Source organism: Platalea leucorodia (genome assembly GCF_965183815.1).
Source record: "Platalea leucorodia genome assembly, chromosome: 3".
In the NCBI taxonomy this organism is placed as follows: Eukaryota; Metazoa; Chordata; class Aves; order Pelecaniformes; family Threskiornithidae; genus Platalea; species Platalea leucorodia.
This window is the reverse complement of record NC_138825.1, coordinates 77,546,237-77,560,499: the sequence shown is the minus strand read 5'-3', so window position 1 is coordinate 77,560,499 and position 14,263 is coordinate 77,546,237. Positions and strand designations below refer to the sequence as shown.

At 48.0% G+C, this 14,263-nt stretch overlaps 1 long non-coding RNA gene across 1 annotated transcript; it reads left to right on the top strand.

Annotated features, from left to right (window-relative positions):
- The first annotated feature begins 1,394 nt into the window (after positions 1–1,394).
- LOC309587666 lies at positions 1,395–4,325 on the top strand. The gene is made up of 3 exons (XR_014227577.1): positions 1,395–2,132; positions 2,568–3,958; positions 4,040–4,325. It is a non-coding gene; the product is annotated as an uncharacterized lncRNA (long non-coding RNA).
- The last annotated feature ends 9,938 nt before the right edge of the window (positions 4,326–14,263 follow it).

The following is a 14,263-nucleotide window of genomic DNA, read 5'->3' as shown; positions in this document are numbered from 1 at the left end:
TTGTGGACATCTTACCAGGTGTGGCCACTCAAAGGGACATGAGCACACCACTTCAGAGCAAACCGCTACAGCCAAAGGAATGGGGAAAAAACGAATATCTCGCTCTTTTAAAAAGTATCTCTTTTTGTTTGTGCTCTGCTGAGTCTTTCTGTGAGAAATGGATATTGTGAAGTAGCTTTCTACAGCCTAGATGCAGCCTAGAACAACCATCTACAGAGTCGGCCGTGGTGCCTGCCCTTCGGCAGTGCTGGCCCTTGTCACCCGTCATACTTCCCTGGGCCGTAATCTGCAAAATAACATTGACAAACTCTGATTCTCTCTATTTCCATAAGACAAGAATCCTGCTAACTTATCCTCTTGAAGCTTAACAGAATTTGAACATTTTATGCCAATCACCTCATCCATAAGCTAACAAAAGGCTTATCTGTTTCTTTTCCACTATAATTGACAGTCCTCTGTAGACGCATGTTCAGCCTTTCAAGACTAACTTAAAGGTCAAATTTATCATACGGGCAGATTGGATGAGCTCATGGTTGAGGAAAGACCATCTAAAGGTGACTTGTCTGACATATCTATACACACACACACATTTCTTTTTGGTCTAGCCTTGTCTCAGACATCACCCATGTGCCAAGAGTCTCAGGACGAAGTTGTACTAGAAATGTTAAAGGTGGGTTGAATTTGGCACCTGCAATATAAGATAATAACAAGGGTCTGAACAAAGGAGATGTAGTCAGAAATGGAGAGAGCAGAATTTCATTCTTCTGACCCCTCTTATCTGAAATCTTAATTACGCCAAATTGCTGAAGTACCTTGTTTGCGTTTAAGCAGTTTACTCCCAAATTTTGTGTATCCAGGCATGGGGATGTGCCGTGCCAGTGAAAGCGTGCAGACCCCTACATCTCACTGCACACCGCTGTGTTCAGCAACAGCTGGTAACGATACTCGAAACAAACCCTGGGGTCCCTTGTACCCCGCACATGGGACAGTCATCCGCAAACGATGGCCCGTAACGCCACGCACCCTGGGCACCTGCTAAGGCTTGCTCGGAGCACAGCTCCCGGCGCAAGTGTTACACGTGCTCGGCTTCTTCACACAAAATTAATGTACGAAACTCAAAATATAATAAAACTGTAGGTACAGCTGAAAGTGTGAACTGAGTAGGGGAAGTGGATAACTTCACCCCATTAAAATCAGCGTCTTCAGCGGCATCCCCTCTGCCCTATTTGGTAGGGCATTACAGGATGCAGGCTCTTCTGTTGGGAAATGGTGATCGGCTGAAAGTCCCTTTCCCCTGGGGATTTCTCTGCTGTATCCCACAGGCTTTTTGGCTGAGTGTCAGTTTTCAGCCTCTCCCCCCACCTCCTGGCAGAACCACAGGTGGTGGCCATAGAAGAGGAGTCTGGAGGGAGAAACCAGTTCTCCACCGACACTCCAACAACTATCAGCTGTTGCACGTGCGTTTCCAAAGCAGGACCTGCACGCTATCTCCCCTCCCACCTGTCCCATCTCCTCCTGTGAGCCTAATCTTGTGCCACACCTGTCCCCCAGTCCCCGTGCTGCCCGCCCCACCCAGCCTTGGCTGGATGCCCTTGGCCATGGGGGCCTGGAAACCCGAAAGCTGGCAGCAGCCTCTGACTGCCGGTGTGTCAGCCAGCCCAGCAGCTGGAGGACACGCACCCCACACCCTAAGCAAGGCCCTCATGCAGAACAAGGAGTGCCACCGTGTGCCACCATGAGGAACCGGGAGGGAAAATCAACCTGGTGGCAGCCAGTAGAGAAAGGTGCACAGCACTGTGCTGAGGTTGGAGAGATCAGCCACATGTATGGCAAGCGGGGTGCAAGCAGCAGCGCTGGAAAAAAGGTGTTGTGGGCTATAATGGGTGAGAAACTGTCTGAGCTCCTGCACACAGTGTTGTGGGACTGGGGCAGTCCTGGATGCTGGAGCTGGTCTGAAGAAGAGCGACAAGAATGAGCAGAGTCAGCAAGAATGAGGACTTAGGGGAGAAGGCTGATTTTATTTGTTAGAACAGGTTGAGAGGGGACACAAACTGCCCTTTACATAGAAGACTACTAAAAAAACCCTTCCTGCCCACTAAGGAGAGGACGGCTGTGTTTCATCTGCAGCAGCTGTAAGTTATGTTCTAGCCACGAGGGTAATAATTAGCACATTTCCTAGAGGTGTGGACTTTCCTTCATTAAGGGTGTTTTGGGGAACAAAATGTTTGCTTGGATTTTTGTTGGCCTGGCCTCAGAGCAGGAGGGTGATCTCCTGAGATCAGTTCTAACCTCATGCTCCTATGACTTGCCTTAAAGAGTTAAAAGAGCTTTAAAAACAAAACCAAAAAAAGCGCAGAGACTTCTGCCCTTTCCTACCTGAGGCACAGTTCTCTATGTACAGCAGCAAATTGTTATCTTTCCCCCTGGTTTGAGTGTAACAGGTATTGGGTAATGTTGTCCCGATGTGTTGACGCGTGAGCCAGGGTGTGCCCCAGACCCCGGGGAGGTATTGATGTAGCGCAACTGCCTGCTAAAAGTCTGGTGTTTGGTTTCCTTCTGCTTTCTAGCGTCTCCCTTTGACCCTGGAGAAGCTGCACGTTTTCCCGATTCATCTTCCAGGCACGTCTCGCTGCAAACAGAAGTTGCTCTCTCCTGTTCCTGGTGAGACTCGAAGCTCTGAGAAGATACCCTGCCGTGCAGGTTTCCTTTTCCTGATGAAAACCAGTGCAGAAAGTGCTCCTCTTGGGGCACCACGTGCTCCGGCATCTGTTGACCCCTCTCGTGGCTGGATGTCTGCAAACCTGAGGGCCCAGAAGTATAAATACAGGTGAAAAGGCAGATGTTCCTGCAGCAGGTCAAGTTTGTTTCAGAGGCGGCCAGCTTCCCCCGCCGATGGCACGTGTTGGCCCTCCCAGCAGGGAGGATGAGCTGGACCAGAAGATTTGCAAGCAGCAAAGCCCCACCGACTATGAGCAGCAGGGCTAGTGCAGGCAGGGATGCCAGAAGGCACGTCGGGGAGAGGCAGCTTTGGGTGAGCACTGGCTTATCAGAAAACCCAGGCCCTGGAGAAAGATGCAGCCTGAAACCATTTAGGGTGGCCCCATCTCTGCTACCAGGCCACCAAGGCAGGTGGGCATCGCTCTGGGTCAGGAGCAACCAGACAGCCCATCCTGGGAACCGTGGGCAAAGCTCAGGCACCCGAGCCAGTGCGTGACGGGGCTGTGCCAAAGGACAGCAGGTATGCTCATGGTGGGATCAGCCTCCTCTCCTGCCGGCAAAGAGCGGCTGCTGCCTCCTTGCCCTGAAACGGGGCCAGCAGTAAACCCCCCCAACAGGGTCCTGGCATAATCAGCCAGTAACTTGTACCAGACTTGGGCTCCCAGACAGAAAAAACAAACCACTGCTTTTTGATGTTTACATTAGATGTTTATTTTACAGTTCATTTCACAATCTATTTCTAGTCTCCCTTTGCTGTTGATTTATGGTGCTGCAGATCCTATCTGCCTGCCCTGTCCAGAGCATGGACTTGGAGAAAAACCTGCCAGGGGTCTCTGAGCCCTGTCGTTGCTGCTGTTTTGTCTGCAACTGCCCTCACCTATGTGTTAAACTAGAGCAGTTTCTTCCAAACTGCGATAAATTAGTCTCTTGCTCCCTTGTGCTTGTGGGGTGGGCAGCTCAAGGTCTCTGAAGAAAACAAGAGCAAACAAACATGGTGCAAAGGACTTCTGCCCTGGCTGGACCAGAGGGTGTTGAGGACTCCTGGCACGCCGTGGGACCACGGACCCTGCGTCCCATCTGCTGTGCCCCCCTGATGACGAGGCACCGTATCTGGCCGCGGGGCAAGTCCCCAGGCTGTGGGGATGGTCAGTGACCACAGGAGATGGCTGGTCCCTTCCCGCCCTGCGCCACAAGGGACTGTCAGGGACTGCTGGGATTAACCCGGATTACTTGCTCCATGGTACGTTCTAATTTTGATTTTTATGCCACTATGTCTTAGCGGCATTTGGGGAGGTGGTTTAGCTTCACCGGTTTAATCAAGGCCTTTCCTCCACAGTTGAACATGCAAAAAAGATGCGCTGCATTTTACTGAGAAAATAAGAGATCTGATCTGAAGATCTGGTGGGAAATCCCTGAGTAAAATTTGGCCTTCCTTGCTGGCTGCGTGTTTGGAGAAGGAGAAGGATTCACTGCTTCCTCGTACGGAGCCAGGTGCTCCCCATGAATAACTGGACCCAACCTAAAAGCAGAAGGAAGTGTCTTTAAAACAAATAGAGGTGTGGTAATGACACTATCGTGCTTCACGCGCGTTGTGTAATCCGTGATGTGCGTGGCTCCTGAACAGCCTGCTCCCCAGTCACGGCTAAATCGCTCCTTGAAAACAACAATAAAATCCTAATAATCCTAATAGAGAGGTTTGTTCCTTTTCCCCAGGAAAATTATATCACCATGAACATGTATTTTTGTGGACTGAATGCTCATGAGACAGACACGGTGGCTTGTATAAATCAAGCCAAAAGTTTTGAAATAAGAGAATGTGAACCTTTCCAGTTTTCCTTATCACTGCTAAATTGCCCTGACGATGCATTTGTTTCACACAGAGGACACTGAGAACCTATGGTTACCTAAATTAATATCTAAATAAGTGTCTCCCCACACACTTGTTTAGCAATTTACACCTTTCAAATTACAGTTGTGCCAAGTTGGGGGGGGGGGGTGTGGGGTGTTAATGTTCAACTTGATGCAAACTAGAGTCTAGAAGAAAGGAATTGTTTTGGCAATACATGTTTTTCACCTCTAGTTCACTGGTCCAAATTTAAACCATTCCTGCACTGGTAAAAGTTCTTAAAGGCAGTATGAAAATACCTATGTTTTCCTCCTTTCCTACAAAAATTATATATACTTTTATTTAACCGTGGAATGATTCTTTCTCATCTGTAATAATTCTGCAGGCATTGGAGAACGATGTCAGAAACAGAGAAATGAAATGGTCAGGGAAGTATGAACTTCTCTGCTTTTGTGCACATGGGGATTAAATACTTAAAAGGAAGATCTGCTATGTTTCACCATTTTATATGTCAATAACACTTCCAAACAGTGAATTAAAGAATAATAATCCGACACTGTGAGTAAAAAAATTGACCCTAGATCAGCGAAAATTACATCTGATAAGCCCCAATAAAACCTAAACCATTTGCATCCATACTGTGAAGCTAGGGGAGGGTTTGGGGCTTTCCTCTAATTGAAACTGCGCATTGCAGGAAAGGCAGCAAGGCTCACGCTGCTTGGCAGCCTGGCGTGGAGACATTCCTAAAAGCTTGTAAGAAAGTCAAAGGTAGAACTGAAAAGCTGAGGGGTGGCAGCATTAAGCGAGGGCGAGGACGGTTTCTGCAGGATGATCAGGAGGTGCATTTCGTAAGAGAGAAGCCTTCTCCCTGGATAATTTTTCATAGCAAACAATCACGCCTTGCAGTTTCTGTCTTGCAACAGAAGTTGTAAGTGGAGATTTTGTCTCCCTACCTGACCTGTCCACCTGCAAGAGGGCCATGAAGCCTCAGGGGAAAAACCTGGCCCCTGGTGACTCCTGCAGACACCTCCCTGCCCGCCTCTCGTCCCCCACAGGCCATGACTGATGGGGCTGCAGAAGGAGGGTGGCTGCTGAGGGTGGGCCAGAGACTGGGTAGCCAGAGGAACGGCAGCAGGACTTGCCTGGGCTGGAGTCCCCCAGGCATGGACGAGTGGTGGGGCCTCCCAGGGCTTGGTCCTGCATTCGTCTGGGCACCCTGACGCTGCAGAGGTGCTGTGGGTACCCCGGCATTGCAGTGGCACCATGGACAGCCCAGCATTGCGGAGGTGCTGGGGGTACCCTGGCATTGCAAAGATGCCAAAGGTGCCCTGGCTTTGCAGAGGTGTCGTGGGTACCCCAAAAACCGCCTGTAATCTCTCGCGCACAGTGTAAACTCTGCCCAAGAGGCATTGGCAGAACACAGGCTTCCTCCTCGCAAGCCTGCCTTCATGTGGAGCAAAAGTGGAGAGGTCGTCCCCCTCACCTCCTGCCAGCCTCGCCTGCCCGACCAAACTTGAAATCCCAAGGGAAAGGATTTCACTGGTGTTTTGCAATCCCCTTCCTCTGTCTGTTTTTGCCGACCCTGTTTCTCAGTCTGTTAGCTAAGATCAACTATAGTATCTCAAGGACACCCCAGTCCCATCCTCCTCTGCTCCTCAGGAGGGAACGAGGGGAGATGCAAGCAGTTTTGAAAACACTTCTTTACATTATTTTGTAATTTCTTGGGAATCTTAAATGAAGTACCACAACCCATGAACTGAAAATAACCCGAGGAAAGCAATTAGTACAGGGATTGTCAGTATATGCGGTGAGCACTGAAACATGGCAAACATAACTCTACTAAAAAGAATGGGGATACAGCTGCTGGGGTCTGGGTTTCTCTTGTTTGGAAGTAAAATTTAGTGCCCAGTGAGGATGTCCAGCTTCCAGTTCCCAAACAGTTCGACTCCTGAAGCCCTGCTCCTTGCAGTAGGGTCTGTAGGTTTGGGTCTCTGCAGTTTTTTCTACAAAAAGTCTGGCAGTTCGTGAGGAATGGTTTCCCAGGGCTGTATTCCACCACATCTCCCAAGAATGCAGTACAGGATTAAGGCAAATCTACGATAACTCCTTGGAGCAGTTTGCACTTAGCAGTGCGGTATGTGTAATATTTACACAGGTAAACCTTCCCCTAAACATACGTGCTCGAGACACAGGGCAGGAGGACAGGGCTCTCCCAGCCTCGCCGTAGGAAGGTACCTGGTGTGTGCAGCGACAGGGCAGGCAGCAGCCGCGTCCCAGGGAAGGGCAGCTTCGTGCTGGATCGGCAGCTCGAGGGTCTGCCACGGGGCGAGCCGTGAGAGCTATGGACCACGGGCACGCAGACCAGATGTAACGGAGCAAACTGCTGGCATAAAAAGAGCTCCTGCTCTTTATTCAGCATCCAGAAATGGCCTATGATATTGGGAAGGGATGGATCAGAGATCTGTGGAGTGCTACTTTTTCTTGCTGATTGCAGGGGACTGCATTAATAGGGCTGCTGACTGTTGATAAGAGCTGCTATAGTGAGAGAAGCCAACCGATATGATAAGGCATGTATTTTTGTGTCATGTTTCAAGCCGTTTAATAGCATTGGGTGGGGGTGGGATGAACAGGAGGAAAAGCTGGGTTAAAAGATGTCCTTTACGTTAAAGGAACCTACTTGAACTCACTTTCCTGTAGCTTAAATGAGAAAGTGGGTTAAATCAGTTCTGATAAAGCGCTAACTGCATGAATTATGTTCACAGGCAGGAAAAGTGCAAATTTCTATCACTATTCTGCCCATGCAGCCTTTTGGGTTTGGGGTGGGTTTTTTATGACCCCCTGTAGGACTGTACTCGAGGCCTTTCCCAAATAATAGCATCAACTGTAAGAAACCGCATGAGGATTCTGCATTACTGCTAACCCAGGGACAGGGATGCCAAACTCGCTTTCATTGCAGATGATTTGATTAACCTTTTATTGAATCCGCAAAAGGCTATTGAACCAACTTGGACACCTTTTCTGTGTTTCATAGACCCGAGGTGTTTTTTTATCCAGTCCCTCCCCTTTCCCTCAGAGTGCAGAAAGCCTGCAATTATGGGCAGCTTTCAAGGCTGGCAGCTCTCACTAACAGCCAGGACTTGTTGGGGCGCAGAGCGGAGGAGCTGAATTGCACTTGGACGAGAATGAAAGCCATTTCAAACGGTGCCACTCAACCCCCTGGGGCTGGGACCACCCCTCATTTCTGGACATGCATGCTCAGAGGCCTGGATTTGGCCTCGGAGCAGGTGTAGCCCATCATTCAGGTTGTAATCGGCTGCTCCTCTCTTTTCTGAGAATCGGAAAAAAAAAAAAAGTAAAACCCATGGGTTGAGATAAAGACAGTTTAATAGGACAGCAGCAGAAGAGATAATAATAATAATAATAAAAATAAAACAATATACAAAACTAGCGATGCACAATACAATTGCTCACCACCCACTGACCGATGCCCAGCTGGTCCCTGAGCAGCGATCGCTGGTCCCTGAGCAGCGATCGCTGCCCCCCGGCCAACTCCCCCTGGTTATATACTGAGCATGACGCCATACGGTGTGGCATAGCCCTTTGGCCAGTCTGGGTCAGCTGTCCTGGCTGTGCCCCCTCCCAGCTTCTTGTGCACCGGGCAGAGCACGGGAAGCTGAAAAGTCCTGGACTGGTGTAAGCAGTGCTTAGCAAGAACCAAAACATCCGTGTGTTATCAAGGTTATTCTCATCCTAAATCCAAAACACAGCACTATGCCAGCTACTAGGAAGAAAATTAACTCTATCCCAGCTGAAACCAGGACAACCAGGAAAGGGTAATATTTGGCACAAAAACTCCCAGGAACTGGGTGATCACAGAACTCCTCATGTCCTGCCATGCTTGACCAAAACCAGCTAATGGTTTCAAGAGCTTCTATACAGGGAGCATCTGATGTTGTACAACTTGTTTCTGTAAAAAACCAAGCCTGAACAAATCCTGAGCTGACCTGAGTGCCTTTGCAGAAGATGAAATGTCTTTACTTGTCTCCTGTTTCCTGGAGCTCTTCAGAGGGGGTCTGGGTCTTTCCATGGCCTTTTTCAAGCCCCCCCACCCCAGCCTTACCTGAAGCGCTTGAGTATGCTTGCAAGCTGGTGTTTTTTCATCAAAAGGTGTGGTAGCATTAGCATGTGGCAACATCTAGGTGAAACGCATACAAAGTGCATCGCTGGAGGAAAGGGGAAAGGCATCGTGTATGACCTCTGGTCTTGGTGAACCTCAGGGCCTTGCATTAGAGGATGGTGACTTGTTCCTAAAATTTTACTGTGATGAAGTGGCTCCCTTTTGCAGGGCTCACCACCCTGCTCTGATGTACCTGGATCTACATTTAAACCTAGGTGTCCTGGTGGGTACTTCATGGTGTCAGATCTGTCTCTGGAAGGGATCTGCCTCTGGCACTGCAGGCAGCTTTGCCCCCTCAGCCTGCAATTTAGGTAGTTAGCTAATTTTTACAACACTGTAGTATGTTTGTGAAGGGAGGGGGATTTTTCCTCCTTGCAGAGGTGATTCTAGGACTTTCTGCAGCACAAGGGCTGGCAGCTTTTTGTCTTGGCTCACAGGGTCGCTAATGTTGTTAATGGTCATAAAATTATTGAACCCTTTCCTAATATCAGTTGACTTTGGACTTGAGAGCCAGTGCTACCCTTTACACTTTAGCATTTCACAAAGACTTTAAATGCTGGCAGGGAGAGCTGAGTATGAACTAATCTGGGCAGCAAGTTACAGCTGCAGCGTTGCTTCACTTAAGCTTTTCCACGTGTTGACTTCAGGAACAGAGTTTCTATGTGACTCCACCATGTGTATGTGTGAGAGTTCATTTTTTCCCCTGCCCTTGTTGTGACTGGGCTTGAAAAATTAGTTCCTCTGAAAGCCAGTCTCTTTTAGGTTATGCTAAAGTGAGCTTTTCTTTCCAGACAAGTGGAGTAGTGGGCTAAGATTAAACTTTGTGATTCAGTCCTTCAACTTGCAGCCACTTCTCCTCTCCCATCGTGTGAGACTGAGGTGACACAAGGTAGAGACCATTTTCTTCAAAGAAAAAGCAAAAAAGTTCTTCTAAGAAGGTCTGAAACACCCATAGCCTGAAAGGTCCTTCAGGAATGTAATTTATGGTGCATGTTTGGGAGGGGGAATATCAGGTAGATGTACCCATACATTTTTATCTGTGCAACATGCATGTCTCTTTCTATGATCCTTCACCCAGAATTGTATTTTAATATTACAGCTGAAGACATACATTTAATTGTTGTGGTGCCTATAAGAAACTACAGGCTCCTCTGAAGTCCTCTGAAACTGTGAAGTGTTTCACAATGTATGAAGAGGTAATTTGCATTGAGAACCAATATGCTAATTATTGTGTCAACACTTATTGTTTTGGTGTGTTTCTTGGCTTCTTGTCCCAGCCACGTATGGTCCCAGTTCGTCTGCAAGATGTAAGATGTGCCTTGGCTCTACGACAGTCATGGGACTTGTTAAAAGAGACGCAAACCGAAGACGAAGACGACCGGCACAGTTTGTACTGTCTTAGCCAGTCTAGCTTCATTCTGTCAGCGAACATCAATTAAATCAGATGAAGAAATTAGGGAGCTTTTCTCTAGCCGGTAAGTTAAATAAATATTGATTAAAATAAAATGATTGTTAAACAGATGAGTCAAAATAACTACCATATCAATCCCCGTGGTTTATATAATGTCAAGTGGTGTTGGAATACAAGTGTCAAATATGGGCCCAAAGATGTTCTCCTTCTTCATTTTATTTATTTCAAAGATGGTTGCGCCCTGACTCAAGGACCAGGAATAGCCACGCCAGGCGCCGCACTACCTCAGAACAAAAAGATGAACTTTGCCTCTTGGCTTCTTCTGCAGCCTGACGGCTCTTTGGGACACCAGGGCGATGCATACGGGAGGAGCATGAGAAACAGGCGGATGGTATAGCTTTTAACGTCGTGGCTTCCAGCATGAAACAGTATAAACACGGGATGCACGCAATGTGTGGCTGCGGAATAGTTGGCCGCAGAGTTTCTGCCATATAATACTCTGTGACAGGGCTGAGAGCCATCCAGAAGGAGACCAGCTGAAATGGTCCTGGGAGCTTGGAGAAAGCAACCAGAAAACACTGGCTGTCTCTGCTAGACCTGTTAGTTCTTAATTGCTCCATGGTAACTAATGACTAAGCTGCATAGGAAGAATTATAATGCAAACTTGGATTGCGCTTCCAGTCTTTTTAAAGTGCTTGCTTTAGGGGCTATGTATACATGCGAGGCATGGGGAAGGCCAGTGAAGCGGAAAGGTGCTGTGGGTTGGGATAAGTAGTTATATGAAAATGTGTCTCTTTACCCTCCCTCGGTATCCCCAGATACACGAAAACACAACGCAGGCAAAAGGGGTGGGTACACACCTGAGAGCTCCTGCTTTCCAGGTGTTCACAGCACAAATGAGAGTGGCTGGACCTCCTGTGGTTGCCCAAATGGCCACTGCAAACTTTCTGGCAGATAACTTCTTTGCTTCTTGTTGTTTCCCCCTCACCTGGGAAAAAGGCTGCCGGATTATCACTTTTCCAGCCAGCTGCTAACCCAGTAGCACACAACCAAGTCTGACACCCCACTGGGCTCAGAGATGCTTACCAAATCCTGTTACTCGTCCCCACAGAAACAAAATGGCTCCTAAATCCATCCTGTATACGTCTTGCCAGGGACACATGTATCTGCTGCGGATCCCAGTCACGGGGGGCCAGGGGCTGGTGGTGGGGTGGGCGATGCTGGGTCAGTCATGAACCCTCTCCAGGTTTGCTCCTCTCCTCCAGCATGAGGAAAATAGTTCTTTTCTCTCTCTACCGCAAAGATAAAAAGCAAAAGCTAGGAAAGGTTTATGATCTATTTATATTTACAAATAATTTTCAGATAGAATTTTTGTCTGTGATCAAGAGCTAGGAAAAAAAATAATTTGTAAGTGGTGCTACTCCCCACCCCAGGCAAGCATCAAAGACTTTATTTTTTTTTTTTTTACAAGTAGCTCTAGTTTTACTTTATCAAGGCTGCCAAGGACCTTCAGAGCCTGGTGTTGTACAAGCCTTTTCATTTGAACAAGCACATTTTTGGGTGGTTTTTTTTGCCAAAGGTGAGAGCCAATACACGTGCAGCGTGAAGCTAACCTAGAGATGAACTGCCGTGCTGCTGGCTCATCTCTTTTTTTTTTTTTTCTGTTTTGTTTTACTGACAAATTTCTGGGCTACATTTGTTCAGCTTGTGTTCTAACACCTTGCCTAATATTTTTGCTTTACGTGTCAGCTTTTCATTTCCCAGTTGCTAACTACTATCAGGACACTGAGGTTAACAGAGGTTTCTTTCTTTAGCTGTAACTTAGTAAGCAGAGAAAGAGTACTTCACCGAACTCTAGGCATTCTTCAAAAGTCCCACTCAAAATTTCACAAGGTGCTTTCACTCATCTCCCTGCAGTAATTAACCTCGCCTCCCCGCAGCCCCCAGTAAGCAGCTCTGCTGGCGGGACACCTCCAGCAGCCGCTCTCCCAGGTGAGCACAAAGGCTCACAAAGCAGAAATGCCTTCGGGCCCCTGGGGTGTCAATAGCTCTGCTCAGCTATGCCGAGTTTAGTCATGCATTTTAAGTTTCTTCCTGAACCAGGGTCTTAATTCTTGTGCCATTTTACTGGAACAAAGAGGTCAGATTATTTATAGGTCGGTCGCCTTTGTGTGCGTGCAGCTAGCAATGCCTTCGGTGCTCCAGTTCCTGGGACTCTTTTTCCCTCTGGCTCTTAAGTCTCAGCTATTCTCTCCTAATGCAATAACAGTAATTATCCTATCACTGGCCACTGCAGCACCCTCCATTAGTGCCTGCCTTGCCTAGCGTACAGCACAGGCTGGGAGCCAGGTAAAGCCCGTGTAATTTATAGCTCATCAGAGAAGGCAACCAGCCCACGGTCTTCCTGTTTTGTAAAGAGACGGACTTATCACCCAGATGCTGCTGCGACGGGTGCGCTGGAAAGGCAAGGAGATAAAAGTAGTGCACAGGCAAGCTCTGGCCCTGTCTCTGTGTTCTCTGTTGTTTCATCCAGGCATGCAGTCAAGCAAAATCATCGTGACTCGATCCAACCAGAAGAAAATATTGACATGTGTTTTGCTCCCCAGTAGGCCCACGACATTTCACAATGTAGTTGTTGTTTCGCATCCGGCTGCTGAGCGCGGAACGAGAGACGAGGAGCTGGCCCTGCTAAGGCCAGGATTCAGCACAATGACAACCTCTTACACATTTTATTTGACTGCTGTCCTATAGCATCCTATAAGGCGTGCTGTATGGTGCACAGGCTGACTTCACAGCTTCTTCAGTCCTAGTATATTTTCAAGGTGCATCTGTGGCTCCTTTGGGCTGAAATTGGGATCCAGTCCTCTGACACATGGCGTGGTCTCAAAATTGCAGAAAAGGGGATGAATGAGGAGGAAAAAAACTGCTCTGAAGGGACAGGGATGTTTGGCGGGAGCCTGTCCTTCTGCCACCAAACCCCTTGGCGTGGGGCAGCCTGGGACTACCCACCAGTCTGTCTGAAAACAACACCCTGATTGTGTTTTTGCCTAAAAACCTGCTCTTTCTATGGCCAAACTCTTTCTCTCACTCTCCTTGCCCCGGAAAGTACTGCGCTGGGCAGGGAGCTGCCTGTCGGGGATTTTTGTGCATCCCCCCAAACTGAGCAGGGATAGTCTGTTGAGTTGTTGGTGACCCGAACCATCAGCGGCCATCCTAATGGCCCAGCTTCCCATCTCAGGCACCAAAGAACTGCTGTCGCTGACAAAAATATTTTCAAAAGTGTAACCAAATAGAAAACAAGAATCTATAAATTCTCCTTCACAACAGCACTTGTGGGGTGTCTGCTCTTGGGAGGAGAAATTATTTTTCTTTAACTGCTAAGCTGACACATCCAGCAGGGTTTGCAGGGCAGAGGTAATTGATGAGGTTAGGTGAAATGAAGTGCAGATCTTGAGAGAATGACTCCTGACACTGATCCCAGCCTCATGCAGGCAAGGCCGGATAGTCCTTTGTGCAGAGGGTGCAACACGCACCCGTCTGCACTGGAGAGATTGGTCAAGGAAAATCTTCTCCGACACCATTTGGACTTGGCCCGCTTCTGGCCTCCAGGTAGCGAGGAACATTTTCTGCCGTGCTTTAGAACACCTCGGGCTGATAACCACACGCTTCCAAGCATAAAAGTTTCTGGCAATGTTTTGCTGAGAAGCTTTTGCGCTTCTGGTGGTCACACGTGGCCTCTGAAACTCAGCAGGAGCAAAGCTGCGGGGTCAGAAATACACTTTGTCTTTGTTCCTTTAGCTGCTGCTCATGTTTTCGGCTGAGATAAAAACTTTTTTTGAAATTATTCATATCTTCATTCAGTGCTTTGGCAATCTGAGGAGACTGCATTACTCGATGATGTTTCCAGCTAGCAATGGTAGGGCCCAGATATTCTTCTATTTGACAAACAACAAACGTCTTCATCAGTGAACTCGTACAAGGTGACGTTGTTCTGATGTGCAATTAAGTTACTAGGGATCTAGTCACAGAGCAGAGCTTTGAACTGAGTAGCTCTCACTGTTTGAAGCAAATGGGGGGATAAACACAAATACGTATGCATCTGAGACTCAGT